This window comes from Camellia sinensis, chromosome 7 (assembly GCF_055761805.1).
Source record: "Camellia sinensis isolate YWXY chromosome 7, ASM5576180v1, whole genome shotgun sequence".
In the NCBI taxonomy this organism is placed as follows: Eukaryota; Viridiplantae; Streptophyta; class Magnoliopsida; order Ericales; family Theaceae; genus Camellia; species Camellia sinensis.
This window is the reverse complement of record NC_138967.1, coordinates 154878987-154897434: the sequence shown is the minus strand read 5'-3', so window position 1 is coordinate 154897434 and position 18448 is coordinate 154878987.

The following is an 18448-nucleotide window of genomic DNA, read 5'->3' as shown; positions in this document are numbered from 1 at the left end:
CTTTCATGCATATTATACTTGCTTTATATCTCCTCAAGGTTGCCTAGAGGTATGCCATACATTAAGGCCATGATTCTCGCATGATCTAGCCTAATATTATGAAGGTATTAACACCATTTTGCCATGTTCAAGATCTGTTGGCCACTGTTTCAATCATGCTTGCCATGTTTGGTGTCACCTTTTTGCATTTTGGCTTGAGAGCCTTAAGGGTATGGGTCATGAACATGCATTGGTTAGGCTATTTCGGTGATTTGGAATCACTTAGCATATCATTTCAGTCCCTAAACCATGCTTGTATACTTGCATTCATCACTCCTCTCATGCTTTGAAGTTGTACCCTCTTATGCCTTGAAACGTGCATTGTGTATGCCTAGGTGTTTGTTTCATTTGGGATGCCATAAGTGTGGGTTTTGGAGCACTTTTTGCATGCTAAAATTCTGTTTTTGGTTGTATAGTTCATGCCATGTTTGTTTGGGTTAGTGGTGGTAGAATGCCCTTTGTTATGCCTTAGCTTTGGCCCCCCTTTTGGCTTGCATGTTTGTAGTGCATTTTGTCCATCACTTGAGGCACTTTTAGCCACTGTTTTTGGGGGTGTTTGAGGCCTCCCATTTCAGTCAAAGTCCCTTCTTGGACATGGTTGTATGTTTGACTTGTTGCCTCTAATTGCATGCATGCATTGTACCATATTAGCATTACGTGATGAGTTGCATTGTAGCATTGCATATTAGGAACATTGTATGCTTACCATGATATGTTGCATTACATTTGGCATGCCTCGCTTTTTTTTTGTGATATGTTGCATTTTTGAGCCATGTTTGCATAACATGGATTACATTGCTTAGTTTGGGGTGTCAAACCAAGTGTGAGGGTTAAGAAGTGTTCATACTACGAGTGATGTAACATGCCTTAACTCTCAGTCACCGAGACCCTTGACCTTGACATGATAGGGTCTTGGTCTTCATTCGTGTGTTGCATGCATTTTCATTGAATCGCAACCTTGGCTCCTTAGGCCATCACACATCAAAATGCATGATTGATGGCCCAAGGGTCGAGGGTCATGCTCCATTGAGTCCCTTGCATGATAGGGAGTGTGCCCGCGCATACATTTGCTTGAAATTCCATGCCATACACTGTCTGTCCTTGTTGCTGTCAAAAACCAGTTTCTGCAGGGAGTTCTTGCCGACCGGCACTGTAGAGTGCCGACCAGCCATGGATTGGTGGCCGATAATATGAAACCCCAGCCGATGGATAAGTTCCATGGCCGGTGTGTATTCCCTTCAGCCGATGGTGCCCTACAGGGTTCAAGGAACCTGTCCCAGGATTTTGGCAGTTTTCAGAGAAGCAGTGCAGTGTAAACAGAGGCAGCAGTGGTATGGTATGGGCTTTCGGGGCAAGATAAATCCGAGCATGCATCATTCACGCATCCCGAGGTGGAAGCTGCGGCCATCTTCTCTTTGCATTTAATTTGTTAATTAGATTAGAAATTTTGTAATAATTAATTTAGTATTATTTATTCGGACTGTAATATTTATTTGGACCCTCCGAGTGAGGGCAATTGTGTAATAAGTGTGGGTGCGTATGTGCATGTCTTCCAACCCCCACTTCTTTCTCCCTTTTATTTACCCGCTTATGATAGTAGACTAGGACATATTTAAATTAGCATACCTTATGCTATGCATGCGTGCATCCACACATTTGTCTTACATGCATCGGGCTCGGCGCATCACTCTAACTGCATTTGTATTTTAATTTCAAATTGAATACGCATTAGTTGTAGCATTTCACATGTCATTGTAGATTAGCCGAGCCTATCTTAGTTGGGTTTTGCATGTGTTGCATTAGCCATCTTAACATGAACTAGGATCATGCATATGAGTACTAACTAGTTTCTATTTTGGCTTGGAGTACTCTGTAAGTTCTTTTGCTTTAGCATCCTTGCATGCTTGTGAGTGTTGCCATAATTGCATGATTACCATGAGGCTAGCTACTTATGTGATATAACTGCTTGAATGCCTGTGGATGGAGGTTGAATTACCTAAATTGGAATAATACATTAAAACTACGAGTTTTAAGCCCACTAGATAGCGGCAAAACCATCTTTTCTAAAGCCCACTTGAGGGTGGCAAAACCTGCATTTTAGCCTACTTGCGGGTAGCAAACCATTTTCAAAACAAACAGGCTATGTTTTGTTCCAATTTAGGCGAGTTGGTCTATACTTGTTTGATGTGCGCATAACATAGTAATTCTAGGCTAATAACCGGAATAAGAACACATAACGTTTTCAAAATTGGAAATCATGGTTAGTAGAGGCCAATCTTCGGATCGGGCGAGAGGGGGTGCTCATAGCTGACCTTCCCCAATCGTACCCGAGTTCCTGAGCAGAGACAACTTTGGTGATGACGGACACGTGGCCTTTGGCACCGAGTCAGGGTTTCCTAAATTTCCCCAAAATAAAATATTTAGGTGGCGACTCTGTATCTGGCAAAGCAGTCCATGTTTGGCACTTCTTTCAAAAATCTGTTTTCTCAAAACGATTTGCCAGATTTGGACTCTTTGGTTCAGATTAAGAACTGTGACACAAATCGAGTCCGAACAGTAGCGGGGTCCCTCGCGGACGTGTTACAGTTTCTGGCGACTCTGCTGGGGATTTTAGAGAGCTTAACTCGAACTCGTGATATCCTGTTTTGATTTCATTTATGTGTTTCTTTGCATTGCATGTGCATTGGTGCGCCTAGGACACCGTGTTTGCCATCTGCCATTCCTGAACGGTTTGCCGGAGGCTTGTCTTGTCAAGACATGACCATAAGGCTGACCGGTTATGGGCTCTGACAGTATGGGAACACAAACCCCGATTTTTACCGGGGCACCCTTTTCGACCATTCGACCTAGTGCATATTCGAAATCCATAGTGACCATTCCAAATTAGGACAGGTTGCTTACCCGATGTTCGGTTGTTTGAAAACTGCTGCGTGCATAGTGAAACCCTAGCTCCTAACAAAATAGGACCCCAACATAGGGGTGTTTTGGCTCTCACTTATCTGCTATGTGCTTTAGAGTGTATCTCTATAGGAACGTACGTATCAGTTTGCAAGATTGAGTATTAGGCCCGAGGGCACCAGTATCAGTGTTGTTGAGAAATTAGTTATCTGCGGGTATCAAGTTCAGTTTTGGGAACGATGATTTGAGAACAATGATCAGTATCGAGGAACAGTGTGTTCGGCTTACCAACTGTGTGTTATAAATACCCAACTGTGCGTTGTGTGTGTTTATTTTACACCGTTATGCTATCCGATTGTCTGGTTATTTATTGCTTTATTTATCTTTTTGCTAGGTAGTTTAGAACAATTGCTTCCAACCCGGTAGATATTCCCCAAGCACTCTGGACTAGAGGTCGTCGACTCCATCGATCCGAGGATCTGGTAGGTGGACAACCAGTGTACCATTCTTTACCCCCAGTTACTAAACGAAGGGCAGTTAGGCCAAGGGCATCAGTTCAGCAGTCAGTTCAGAGGGCCTTATCTACCCCACCAGAGTACAGTAGGGATCAGGGTTCTGTTTCACCCACAGAGAGGGAACATATACCGATAATTCAGTCAGAACAGAACAGTATGGCTAGTTTAGAGGAGATGGTGCGCCAACTCCAAGAAAGCATGAAAGTGATGAAGCAGGATGCTGTCCGACAGGCAGAGTTCGCCAAACAGCAGGCCACGGTTGTGAATGAACAAGCAGAGTTAATCGTGAGGTTACAACAGCAAACCGGAGCATCTGCTTCACAGCAAGTCCCTCCCCTACCAAGGGTTCCGATACCCGAAGAAACACCGAATGTCCGGAATGTCCAAGAGGATACAGACCTTCCAGCAGGGCCAGCTCTGCCCCCGATTCCACCACAACTATCCAAGGCGCCCACGCCTGTCAATATACCGGACTCTCCTTTTGAGTTCGAAGTGGACCCCACAGCCTTAAAATTAAGCAAGTTGGAAAAGATGTTTAAGAAGTCCCAGGGAGTCAAGACCATCCCTGACATCGAAGATGGATACACCGACACAGCTGTGACGCTGCCTGACAGATTCAAAATGCTGCACATTGATCGATTTGATGGGTCCGAGGACCCCATGGTGCACCTGAGGTTGTTTTCATATATCCTAAGGCCAATGGGCCTCACTAGACTGCAGAAGCTGTCTCTATTTGGCCGGACCCTGTCGGCCGTAGCGGCCATATGGTATGCCAAATTGGAGGATGACGTCAAGAGAAGCTGGGACGAAATGGCTGAGGCCTTCATCTTGCAGTACTCATACAATACACAAATCGAGATTATGACCCGGGATCTCGAGACAACGAGGCAAGAACCCAAAGAGAGCTTCTCAGAATTCGTGACCAAATGGCGGGCTAAGGCTTCGATGATGACCTTAAGGCCCACGGACAAAGATCAGATTCGAATGATTGTGCGCAATCTTCAGCCCAAGTTAATGCAGAAGATGATCGTACTCCACTTTCCTTCCTTTTCCGATTTACATGAAATGGGGGTACAGATTGAGGATGCACTGAAGCAAGGCTTAATTGATAATGACCGGGAGCAACCCCGCAGAACTTTCAATCATAACACTAACGCAGGCCCGAGTGGCGCTACAACTACCAGGACCTCCGAAGTGAGTATGGTCACTACCAACCCTCCCCCAAGAACTATGGCGGCCGCACCATTCTCCGGTGCATCCGGAAGCAACCCACAAACAGCCAAATACCCACCCAAAAACACCAGAACCTTCGCTCCGCTTTATATGCCCCTGTCCAAAGCTTTGGGAGTTTTAATCAGAAAAGGGCATCTGAAGCCCCTAGAGCCGCGACCCTTACCAGAAAGACTCCCCGCTACCCACAACTCAACCAAATATTGTGCATTTCACCAACAGCACGGTCATGACACCGATTTGTGCTTCCGATTACGTCATGAGATTCAAGATCTCAACGATAACGGGGTGATTTTGCCTCCCGAGAAACCCAACGTTACTACAAACCCTCTTGTAGACACCCCATTTTTGACCGTCCTCAAGACTTGGATGTCACCGTTTGAACACTCGGTGATCATCCATGTTTGTGTTCGTTTGGAGTTCCCGGAGGTCTCGGCTCGCGCGCCTTGCCTCAGGATCCCCGAACTCGACCGTTTAGTGTCTGGTTTTGCACCAAACAGTTGCATCTTGCCCTTGAGAGGCAGGGTGGGGCTTGTAGACCATCCCCACCCACCACCGGCAGTGGCTAGAGGCCACCGGCTGGTGTTTTGCTGCCACCGGCAATTTTTATTGCCGGCCGGCACTTTTTGTTGCCGGTCAGCACTATTTTGTGCCGGTCGGCACTCTTTTTGGCCAAGATGGCATTTTTGGCCGGCCGATTGCTGTTCATCTACTTTTGCAGATATTTTTAGACAGCTGTCTTGCTTTTGCATCCCTCCATACACGTGTATGGAGGGATCTCCCTCTTGTAAAGCTTGTCTTGTAAGCTTTACAAGACATATAGAGAGAGGCTTGTCTCTTGGCTGGAGAGGTTAGAGATTTTGGACATTAGAGGGAGAGAAAAATACAGACCAAGCTCTGGTTTTAGGGTTAGGATTAGATACACATCCTATCTCTCTCTCTTTTCCTTCTTGTGTGTGTAAAATAGTGTTTAGTTCATACTATTGCACACAAACACCTAGTGTTTCACCTTCCTTTGGCTCTTGAGGTTCTAAAGGACTGGTTTTGAAGTTTTGGTGTTGGATCCAAGCTAAAGGAGGCCATTGGAGCACCATTTGTGAAGAGGTCTACAAGGGTGAGAATCTAGTCCCATTTTCCCCCATCTTTGCATTGATTTTCTACTTGTCTTAGAGCTGTTTTTGTGCTTATTGTATAACATAAAAAATTTCTGTTTTTAGGCTCTCTTTATTGTTTATTAAGAGTGTTTTGTTGTTTGAGGGTAGTTGACCACCCTTAAGCCTTGAAAGGCCTCATTTTAGGCCATTTTGTGCTAGCTCCGGGATTTTGGTGTTGGGGTCTCTTCACCACTGAAATCTTGAGGGATTTCAGTGGTGAAGATGATGCCTTGAAGTCCCAAGAAGGAGAGGGCCACCCCCCTCCTTGTTGTCCTTGAAAAGGGCATATTTTGGCCTCTTGAGAGAGCATTATGCTTGTGTGTGTGTTGAGCATGTTTGGTCTGTTTTTCATGCTTATATATCCATAATATAACATGATTTCAAGTTGGTTTTGGTACTCCATGCCTGTTTAGCATAGTTGCCTTGTAATGCCTTGTTATGCCTTAACATGTCTTAGGTTGTTAGCCTTTGTTGGAACATGTTTTAGGCTTGGTCTTGTGAAGATTTTGTGCATGTTTTGCCATGTTCTAGGTCTGTCCTAGGTTGTTTGGGTCGAACTTTGCATGCATCATGTAGCCCCTTTGCATTCGGGCTTGTTGGCCTCAAGTATGTGGATGTGTAGCATGCGTTGCTTGTATTGTTTTGGTGATTTGGGGCCACCCTACATGCTATTTCAGTCCTATTTCCATGCTTGTTTGATTGCCTTGCATGCCTCTTTAATGCTTTGGAAGCTTGTGTAGCAATGCTCCATGTTTTGGTGTCTATGTATGCCTTTGTATCTGAGCCACTTAGATGCCATCTAAGGAGTCCTTTGGCCTTGTTTTGACATGCTAAAAATCTGTTTTAGTAGTTTAATGCATGCCATGTTTGTTGTGATAAACATGCTTCAAAGCTTCATGACTTGCTTCAAGTACTTGGACCATGCTTGCATGCACTTGCTTGTCTTGTTTAATATGATTTGGCATCATTTTATAACATGATTTTAGAGCTCGCGTTGCATGCCAATTGTTCATGATTGCCTCTTTCAAGTGTGCTTGAATGTTGCTTGCTTTGTGCCTAAGTGTTGGGCCTTAACACGTGTATGTGTGTATGTATGTTTAGCCTTCATTTTTGGGCATTATGGCTACTGTTTTGGGCCTTATTAGAGCTGCCTAATCCATGTATAAGTCCATCTTTCTATTGGTTTGCATTACCATATGTATGCTTGTATGCTTTCATAAGCTTGTTGCCATGCCATGTTGCATCCTTAGCTTGTATGCCTAGGTTGCATTGCATCTTGCATGCATGCCTTGTTCCTTGAATTGATGATAGGAATTGGGCCTTGTTTGGTTGGATTTGGTTTGCATGCATTTGAAATCAAATTTGCATACTTGGTTCTTTGGGCCATCATGCATGGAAATGCGTGATTGGTGGTCTGAGAATCGAGGCACATGCCCCTTTGAGTCATTATCATGATAAGGGACATGGTTGGTGCATACATGCCTTGAATTGTGCTGCCATGCTTTGTTTTGCCCTCTGTTGCTGTGAGTTGCAGGTTCTGCAGGCTTTCTTTGCCGACCGGCAGTGTAAGGTGCCGGCCGGCAATCTTTCCTCTGCCGACAACTCCATTTTGTGCCGATGGCCACACACCAGTGCCGGTGGTAATTCCACTCAGCCGGTGGCACTCCCCAGTGTCCAGGGATGCAGTCCTGAGGTTTTGACAGCCTCCAGAGGAGCAGAGGAAAGAAAACAGAGGCAGCTTGCGCATGGCGGCGCGTTTCCCGAGGCGATTTATCTGCTTTTCTTAGTTTATTTAATTCGTTAATTTAATTGATTTGTAATATTAATTAGCTTGCGCAGTTAATTAATTTGTAATATTTATTTGGTCCCTCCGAGCGAGGGCAAATCTGTAATAAGTGTGCGTGGGTGGTGTGTATGTCTTCCAATCCCCACTTCTTCCTTCCCTTTTACTTACCTGCTTTGATGGTTAGTATTAGGGCACGTTTAATTTAGCATACCTTATGCTATGCATGCGTGCATCCATACATTTGTATTACATACATTAGGCTCGGTACATCATGCTAACTGCATTTGTACTTCAAATTCTAAACTGAATATGTGATAGTTGTGCATTTCTCACATGCCATGTTTAGGATGGCCGAGCCTATTCTAGCAACACTTTGTATGCGATGCATTAGGCACTTAACATGGACTTGGATCATGCATGTTTGCTAACGAGTTCTTTGTTTTGGCACGGAGTACGATGTAAGTATTTCCGCTTTAGCATATCGCATGAGTGTGAATGTTGCCATGTCAGCATACTTAACATGTGGCTAGATGCTTATGTGTTATAAACTGCTTGGATGCCTGTGGGTGAAGGTTGGATTGTTTGAGTTGGAAGAACTCATTGAAATCCGTGTTTTAGCCTACTTGCGAGTAGCAAATCCAAAGCATTTTCCAAAACAAACGGATATGCAATGCTTGTTTCCAAATTAGGCAATCTAGTCTATACTTGTTTGTTGCGCGCATAACATAGTAATTCTAGGCTAATAAATGGAATAAGAACACATAAAGTTTTCAAATACGGATATCACGGTTAGTAGAGGCCGGTCTTCGGACCAGGCGAAAGGGGGTGCTCATAGCTGACCTTCCCCGATCGTACCCAAGCTCCCGAGCCGAGACAACTCCGGTAATGACGGACATGTGGCCTTCGGCACCGAGTCAGGGTTTCCTAAATTCTCCCATAAAAAATATTTAGGTGGCGACTCTGTATCTGGCAAAGCAGTCCATGTTTGGCACTACTTTTTCAAAAATCTGTTTCTCAAAACGATTTGCCAGATTTGGACTCTTTGGTTCAGATTAAGAACCGTGACTACAAATCGAGTCCGAGCTGCAGCATGAGGCCCCCCGCGGGCTTGTTACAGTTTCTGGCGACTCTGCTGGGGATTTTAGAGAGCTTGACTCGAACTCATGATATCCTGTTTTGATTTCGCTTATGTGTTTCTTTGCATTGCATGTGCATTGGTGCGCCTAGGAACACAGTGTTTGCCATCTGCCATTCCTGAACGGTTTGCTGGAGGCTTGTCTTGTCAAGGCATGTCCATAAGGCTGACCGGCTATGGGCTCTGACAGCATGGGAACACAAACCCCGGTTTACCGGGGCACCCTTTTTGACCATTCGACCTAGTTCATATTCGGATCCATAGTGACCATTCCAAATTAGGACAGGTTGCTCACCCGATGTTAAGTTGTTTGAAAACCGCTGTGTGCGTAGTGAAACCCTAGCTCCTGAAAAAATAGGACAGGGAAACCCTACCCCAACATAGGGGTGTTTTGGCTCTCACTTACTTGCTATGTACTTTTAGAGTGTATCTCTACAGGAACGCATATACCAGTTTGCGAGTTTGAGTATCGGGCCCGAGGGCACCAGAATCAGTATTGTTGAGAATCAGTTATCAGGAATCAGTTATCTGCGGGTATCGGGTTCAGTTCGTGGGAACAGAAATCTGGGAACAGTGATTAGCAGTAGGGTACAGTTGTCTGGCTACACCCGTGTTTGATCAGTTTGGGCTGAAATGCTGTCTGTTTTTCCTTTCAGTTCGGAAAGTTGCAGAGTTGATACAGAATAGCCAGTGTCTCCCCTTTGCTGAGGCAGGATTTATGGCGGCACAAAATTCAGAAGAAATTGTGGTTATGACGGCTGCATCGGAGCAGGGGACTGCTCCGCAGAGTGAGGCCAGCATCAGTATGTCATACCCGCCCAGGTCGCCCGTTGTGCACCCGGTTTGGGCTCCCCAGTTATATCAGGCTCGTGAGCCCACCACCTTCGAATTGATGGGAATGATAGGGGACCTCCAGAGGACCGTGGCCGATCTAGCTTATGGAATGTCGGCTTCACCGCCAGCGGCACCGTATGCCGGGAATTTCGTACCACAAGAGCCCCCGCTACTGGGGCGGATTGTGATAGAGCTCAGCCAGCCAGAGGTGGCTTCCAGCTACAGCCACGACATGCCAGCACCAACCCAGACCCTTGATCAGGCTGAGGCCAAAGGAAAAGACAAGGCAAAGGTAGACGCCGACCCTATTGAACAACTGTTGTGGGCAGTCGAGGCTCTGAAAGTCAGAGGGATGAACAAGCAACAAACATCCGCAATCGTGATCAAAGCTGTGGATGATGCTTTCCCCACTCCAATCAAAGGCAGTTCAAGCCAGGTAGAAAATCGGGATGGGCCCCGTCATGCCCAGACAATTCCTGTAGTTCCCAACCCTGCACCGGGAAAGGTTCAAAAAGCCAAGGCAGCGCCAGCCGATCCTTTCGCCAGCGCATCTGGAAAAAATCCTCAAACTGCAAAGTACCTGCCCCGAGGGCGCAGGATCTTTCACGACCTCCACATGCCTTTGTCTAGGGCATTGCTAATACTGGCGAAGAATGGGCATCTTAAGCCTTTGGAGCCCCGGCCTCTCCCGAAGATTCTCCCCGCCACTCATGATGCTACCTTGTACTGCGCGTACCATCAACAGTCCGGTCACAGTACCGATGGATGTTCCCGCCTTCGTCATGAAGTGCAGGATTTGATTGATAACAAGGTTATCCTACCACCCACCTCAGGCAAGCCCGTCACCACTCAGTTGTTGGATTTCGAGGGCTCAGATACTGCGAGTATGTGAAGTGGACCGCCTGCGGGCAACATTTGGTGTATTTTTTTTTGAAGCGTCTGGCACGCATTTTTGAGCATCGGTGAAACCGAGTTTTGTAAATCCTGGCTTGGATATCGAGTCAGTCTTTTGTTTTGAGTCTGTCTCTTTGTCTTGAGTCAGTCTTTTTGCTTAAGGGTCTGTCTGGTTGTATCGAGTCAGTCCCCGTTGTATATAATACCAGGTGATTCAGGGGTTGTTGTCCCGAACACCATTTTGTTTTGTAATTATTATCTATTTTTGTTTTGAGTCTGTTTCTGCCGAGGGGCCAGTTGCACCAACAGAGTCGATTGAAACAGCTGTTGCTATCGCAAACTTCATGCTTACTTTCAGCATAAGTGCCAGAGAATTTGATTGGGCTGACAGTACATCTCGCCTGCTCTCCCGTGCGCCAAACTCATTGCATTAACCTAAGTTTTTCACAAAAAAACTTTTGAACACTGCGGTGATAAAAACGAAGATGAAGGAATTCCTCGGGTTTTGCAAAATTTTGATCGTTTTGAGAGAAAGAAAGGCGTGCTAACCCTTTTATGAATGAAATCATGCTTGTCGGCGTGAGTACTGGGAAGGATCCTGGCCTGATCCAGATTGGTTCCACACTATTTTCGGCGCGAGCGATTTGTCGCTTTCTTAAAAACTTTCAAAAGCAAATGTTTTGCGCGGCCCTGTGAAGACTTGTGTGGAATCCCTCTTGAGGTCGCACAGCCTAGGATCGCTCTCAGCCTCAAGATTCAACCTATTTGTTTTCCGACTTTGAACCCGTTCAGAACGTTCAGAAAGTTCAACGGACAAATGCCGTGAAAGGCCCATGTGGCCAGTTTTGAAGTAGCCCTCGAGCAAGAGGCACCAAAAACCAAATCAGAAGGAGTAGATCTCGCCGAAAGAAGCTCGTGGAGCAACCGTGATGGATTCTCCGCAAATCAGTGCAACAGCCATTCTCCTAGACACGGATGGCTTCAAAATCCTACAACCATTTGGCATGGACTTGCTACACTTTTGCCCTTGAGAGGCTCGCTGGGCCGAAAACCCGGAAGGGCGACCCAGGCAAAAGTTAGAGCAAGAGAAAAATACAAAAAAGCAAAAATACAAAAAAGATGCAAAAAAGAAAAGAAAAAGAAAAATGCAAAAAAAAGAAAATAGAAAATGAAAAGAAGCTCGCAAGGTCGAAAACCCGCATTGGGCACCTTGGCAAAAGTGAGAGCCAAACAAAGTGAAGGTTAAAATACCCGAGTGTACCTTAGCCGGAACTACGTAAGGCTTGATTCCCATGTTTGGGATACGTAGGCAACTTCATCATGAAGTCCAGCCCCCAACGCTTTCATAGCGTCTCAATCCATGCGATGGTTTCGATTTCATCCCCAAAGTCCAGTGGCCAACACCCTTTAAGGTGATTGTGTCCATATATTTGTTGTGACCGTCTTCGTCATCTCTGTGTCCGAGAGTTCGACCACTGCCAATGAAGACTGTCTGCGGATTGCTGCGGCACCATCCCAAGCAAGGGGCAACTTTTCGTTGCCAAAAGCCATCGTGAGACGCCATTCAAACTAGGGGCAACTTTCCGTTGCCTCCCACCCCCCTTCAAACCAGGGGCAATTTTCCATTGCCTCCGATCCGAGGTTGCGCATCTCAAAAAGTAAGTTCCATGCTTGTTGAGCATCAGCTGTTTGAAAATTAGTTTTTGAAAATTTTTACTGAGGTTGACTATTTTCTCGAAAACTATTCCATTTTCCAAAACTGGACCGTTGTCTTGGATCCAAAAAAGGAAAATTTTCAGTGCTTACTGCCTGACTTGCACGGTTTTCAAATCAAAAATCGAACAAGTACGTTAATTCAACTCTCATTTTGATTAAAACTGTTTTAGTAGAAAGCAAAAACAAAAAATGGTTAAAATGATGAACTAGGGGCACAGTTGAGTCAGGCGTTCTGTCTTTCCCCTGTCATCGACGTACTTCCCAGAAGGGCGCTCTACCCGCCGAAAGAAATAGCCGTGAGCTAACGGCATTGGGCATGAACCCGCAACTTCCTGTTCATTCATCAATCACCCCGGGGAGGGATGAAATATGAGAGACTGAAGAATAGAGAGGTGTAAGTTGAGAGAAAAGTGAAGAAAAGGTTTTTGAGAGAAAATCCGAGCTTGAGAGTCGAGTGATGTGAGAATCACAAATCAGACAGGGTGGGAAACAATACCCAGTTTGAACTGGCTCCTCGTGGTCCAAGGTCCCCCATCTTCGTTTGACGCGTCTGTGTGTCGTGTCTCTTTGATTTGACGGTCTCGTCTTTTGTTTTTAGTCTTTCCCGAGCGTGTCTCGTTGTGTTTAGGTCGTGCACCTATCTTTGAGTCCTCTCCGCTGTGTTCAGTTGTAGGCTCGATACCCCGGTTTGAAAAACCCTCATTCGATTTCAAAAATCACTTACACTCGGAATGCTGTGCCATTCTCTACATTTGAGCATGTTTCAACCCTAGCTGGTTTCACCGCTGTAGGCCGTCTTGTTAGATTGGGCTGTTTTGTTTAGAATTTGCTGCGTGCAGAATGAACCGAATGCTGTGTTATGGGCTGTATGCATATTAATCCCCAGTAGAGCAAGGGCTGTGTGTCCAGAATCAGGCAGTGGGCTGCTTGGGTTATTTTGCCGTCGGCTGTTTAGTTATCTGATTATTACAGTGCAAGTGTTCAATTTTCAGACAACCAATCAATTTCATTTACATTGAGGTGTAACATGATGAGATGCAATGCAATACATGAGATATGTGAATGTAACACTTTTTAAGCAAAAATCTGTTCATTTAACTATCTTTTCAAATGTACAAGTTTTGGAAACAAAAATCTGCCTGCGGCAGTACAAGGTAATCTAACTACCAACAAAAAGAAAAGTACAAGAAAGAAGAAGATAGCAAAAATCTGCATCCATGTCAAGCAACTCCAAGGGCCGTCAGTCTGTCCTGGTCCTCTTCCTGGACGAGGGTCCAGGAGCATCATCAGCGTCGTCATCAGAGCCCGAGCTGGAACCGTCTCCGGTCTCCTCCTCTGATGACTCTGACTCCGCCTCTGCCTCTGCCTCTCACTCCTCGTCGTCATCATCATCGTCCGGGACTGGAGCTCGCGAACTACTCCCGACGTGAGTACGCCCTCCCCTGGTACGGGGAAATATCCTGCCCCCCTCATCTCTCCCCCGGGCAGGGACAGAAGGTCCAGCTGGAGCACCTCCTGCCATGGGAATCTGGAAAGCAGGCTGAAAAAGTACACAAAAGGGAAATGCATCAGTATACTGTAGACAGTTTATCAATGCAGAATGCAGTATATGAGTACAGTGTGAATGCCGTGAGCAGTCTATCAGTGCAGAATGCAGTGTGTGAGTACAGTGTATGAATGCCGTGGGCAGTTTAACAGTGCAGAATGCAGTGTATGCAGTGTGTCAGATGCTGTGAGATCAAGTGTATCGGGTGTTGTGCCGTGTATCAGATTATGCAAAGCAGTGTATGAGTGGTTTGAGGCCAATGTCAGAAGGACATACCGGTATGCTGTAGAGGGCTAGGAGGTCAAATGTCCACTGGAGCATCCCCATCATCGAGGCATTCATCGCCAACGACTGACGGGTGTACTTAGAAGAAGCCTGCAAAAGTATCAGATGCATCAATATTCTGTGGAATATCAAGTAAACTGAGATGAATCACTGTACAAAAATGCAGAAATACATACCGGAGGTAAATCGGGGACATCGATGAACTCGTGACCAGCTGGTGGAGGGGCGAAGGGGATCTGATAGGTCGACCCACCCTGCCCCTGGAAAGTCAGTACAGCGGGCAGGGCAGGCCAGCCAGCCCCCCGTCCTCCCTGCACTCCACACCTACCACGGACCCGGGCCCTCCTCGAAGATCCAGCCCCTGCTCCTGCTCCTGCTCCTGCCCCAGCCGCCGATGCCACAGGCCTGGCCCCCTCTGCTCGACGGCCGCTCAGGGGGCGCATCAGGTACGTCCGCACGTACTCCTGATAGTCTCCAGTGCCTCGGAAGCCGGCCTCCTCCCAACCGATGGAGTAATCATCCAGCTGCTCAGTGGTGAGCCCCTCGGTCTCCCTCATGTCTGCAGGAGGGGGAACCGGGACTATCTGCTCGGGTAACCCTAGGGCCTGGCGTAGAAAACGCTCCCCCAGGTACCAAGCCCGACAGACCGGGCCCTCAAGCAAAATCCAGAAACGCGAGGTCTCCTCCGCACCAGGGAACCGACCCCGCATCGCCGCCGGCATAGGAGCCCACGGCCGCCATGTGATCTGAAAATGACAGACAGTTTGTTATCTACTGTTATTGAAATATACAGTTGGAAAGCGAAGATTAAATGAACTGAAAGTAAAGCATAACTCCGCGGGGGTGATGGTGTCGAAATATCGGCGGAAGAAGCCGAAAGTCTCTCGCGGTCGCCGGGTACATCTCCCGTCGAAGCGACTCGAAAACGGGACGGCCAGAGGAGTCTCCGCAATTGGCACGGGGGCAAGCCTAGGAAAGTAGCCGTAAACCCACAACTGCAAAACAGATGTCAGTATGACCGTCAGATAAAGCAGAAATGGCAGAGCCGTGTGTTGTGCAGTGTATTGTGTGCAGTGTACAGTGTGAGCAGTGTACAGTCAGTGTAAAACAGAATGTATGTGTGTGCCGTGTGTACAGTATACGGCAGGTATAGAGCAGACTACAGTGTGTGCAGTGTACAGAGTACAGAAAGTGCGAGACAGAAATGAAAAAGCGGAGAAGAAATGTACCTCCCAAGCCCGCCAATAGCCTCCAAGCAGCTGGCCGCTGCCGCGCGAAGCCGAGCTCATGTACCCGTAAAGGGTGGCCAGAGCAGCGCCGCCCCAATCATAGTGCAAGATGTCCTGGACGTCCACCAATGCGCTGAGAAGACAGAGAGGCACGGTGTTCGCCCGGTCGGCGAAGATGGTAGTCCCGAACAGGAACATGAGGAAGCCGCGAGCATACCTCTCCACGTCCTCCGGGGTCATCTGCGCCTCCTCCTCCAACACGGGCTGGACCCGAAACTGGACCTCAAACCAAGAGTATCGAACGAAACCTGGGCGAGCTAGGGGTGGCACCTCTCCCAGTAGATAGACCTGAGTGGCGGTCCACTCATCCATCGCGATGTCAAAAGGGATCGGATCACCCCCCACCCCGATGCCTGTGAGCATCGAGAAATCATGAGGGGTCATCGTCATATCCCCTGCTGCAGAGAAATGAAAAGAATCGGTGGTGTCCCACCACCTCTCCGCCAGAGCGGCGAGGAGAGGTCTGCATGTGGACAATCTGGAGAGCCCTCGGCAGAAGGTGCCGAAGCCCACCCGGTCCACGATTTGTCGGACTGCGTCGGGGAGCTCATCATACCACTCCCGTGCACCAGTATTCCCATACCCGCGAATGGTATGGGAACCCTCCTGTAAACAGAAAATAACGGTGGCAACACAACATTCAAAATGCAGTTTTGAAAAAGCAGATATAGCATGTATGCAAGTTTGTCAGGATCAGGCAAATACCGGGTGCCGGTGTGGTTACAGTGAAATAATACGTGTGATGTGTCAGCATGTTTGGGTGTTTCAGAACAGATATAGCATGCATGCAGGTTTGACAGATTCAGACAAATACTGGGTGCCAGTGCGCATACAGTGAAATACAGTGAGTGCAGTGTGTTTGAGTGATTCAGGGCTAGTGCAGTGTGTGTGCATGTGTCAATCTCAAGCAGATGTCAGTTGTATGTATGTTTACAGCCAACTACAGTCTACAGCATATCAGTTTTCAGCAGTTAAAGAATACAACTAAACTATGACAGTTTTTGTATCCTACATTGCGGAAAGTAAAGCAGAAGAAAGGGAGTTACCTCGGAAGTGCCGAATGAAAGGTGGGAGGTAGGCTCACGCAGCAGTAGCTCAGGCGCCACGTGCCTCTCGAAGCTCCGGAACTGACGCAGGCCGTCGGGGGGCAGAACATGGATCGCCGGTCGGTAGGTCGCCGGGTCGAACGGGCGCTCGCTCAACGGTAGGAGCTCGACCCCGGGATCCATCTCGTGGTCCGGGGGAGTCCCGCCACGTGGAATGTCGTCCGCCATATCAGGAATGATGAGAAAATGGCCGGAGAAAGGAAAACCGGGCCGGAATGCGAAGAGTCAACTGAAAAGTCAACTCCCAAGAGGGTCGGAAATGGCCGGGAAGGCCGGAATGTGAAAAGGAACAGGAATGAAGAGGAAAGTGGGAGGAACAAACCCCGAAAAGGCGAGAACGCCAAACGAGGCACCGAAACAAGAATGTGATCGGTTGAAAATGTCCGAAACGCGAAGGAAATCGCGAATCCGACGACGAAATGGGCGTAGAACGCGAGGAAACGGGCGAAAAAGGAGAGAGAAACGCTCTAGAGAGAGAGAGAAAGAGATTTCGGCGGAGGAGGAATGAGAATATAGGGTTTAAAACCCTATTTTAAAACACCCAGGGTGAAAAGTCAAAACTGCCCCGCATCAGCAACTGTTTGCCGGTCGGCAATGTTTTGTGCCGGCCGGCACTTTTTTGTGCCGATGGACTTATTTTGATGCCAGCAGCCAGCCGGTGGCCTCCCCTCCCAGCCGGTGATGTTCCCACAGCCTTGTTTAGGCCATGTGAGGAGTTTTTGGTCTTCATAGCTCAAGAAAGTGCAGGAAAGTGCATTCCCGACGCTCGACCGGCCTCCGTTCTGACTTCGAACTGCATCTGCCGTGCGTAGCACTTCAACCCATGCAAGGTGTATCCTTTTCGTATCCTTTTGGCTTTTGCAAGGTCCAAAAGTTGCCCCATGTGTATCGCATATCAATCGCACTATTTTGTGCATTTCAAAATTGTTCGCGCTGTTCTGCGCATCGCACTGTTTTGTGCATTTCAAACCGTCGCACTGTTTTGTGCATTTCAAAATCGTCGCACTGTTTTGTGCACTTCAAAATTGTTCGCGCTGTTCTGCGCGTCGTACTGTTTTGTGCATTTCAAACCGTCGCACTGTTTTGTGCATTTCAAACCGTCGCACTGTTTTGTGCATTTCAAACCTCGTGCTGTTCTGCGCATTGCACTGTTTTGTGCATTTCAAATCTCGCGCTGTTCTGCGCATCGCACTGTTTTGTGCATTTCAAATTTCGCGCTATTTTGCGCATCTCATTGCATTTTGCATGCATTCCATCGCACTGTCCTGTGCACTCGCGTTGCCTAACGCATTGCGCTATTTTGCTCATCATACCGTCGTGCAATACTACGGTCTGGCGAGACCTTAAACACGCACGGTCTGGCGAGACCTTAAACACGCATGGTCTGGCGAGACCTTAAACACGTACGGTCTAGGAGACCTTAAATCCTTGGAAGGTGTAAGACCTTTAGTGTTCGCATTGCCGTACACTTCGAAAGCCGCGTGTTGTCGCGCATTTCATGTAACATGCATTTTATACATCATTTGCATTTCAAAAAAAAAACAAAAAAAGGAGCAAAAAAAAAACATGCATTGTCACACATCATCGTAAATAGTTACATTGTCATGCATCATTGCATATTTGTACATATTGCATTGTAGGTTGCATGCATTCATTGCATCGCCTTCCGCCGGTCTGGCGAGACCTTAAACACGCATGGTCTGGCGAGACCTTAAACACGTACGGTCTAGGAGACCTTAAATCCTTGGAAGGTGCAAGACCTTTAATGCATTGGTGTGCACACTATTACTTTGTACATATCTTAAGCCGCGTGTTCTCGCGCATGTAACATGCATTTCTTGCATCATGTGCATCTCAAAAAGCAAAAAAAAACAAACAATCATAGTGCATTGTCATGCATTTTTGTATAAACATCCACTCCATTGCATATTTGTAGATATTGCATTGTAGGTTGCATGCATGCATTGCATCACCTTCCGCCTATGGCTTGCGCCTTTCCAGGTTGAGCTTGGTCTGGTATG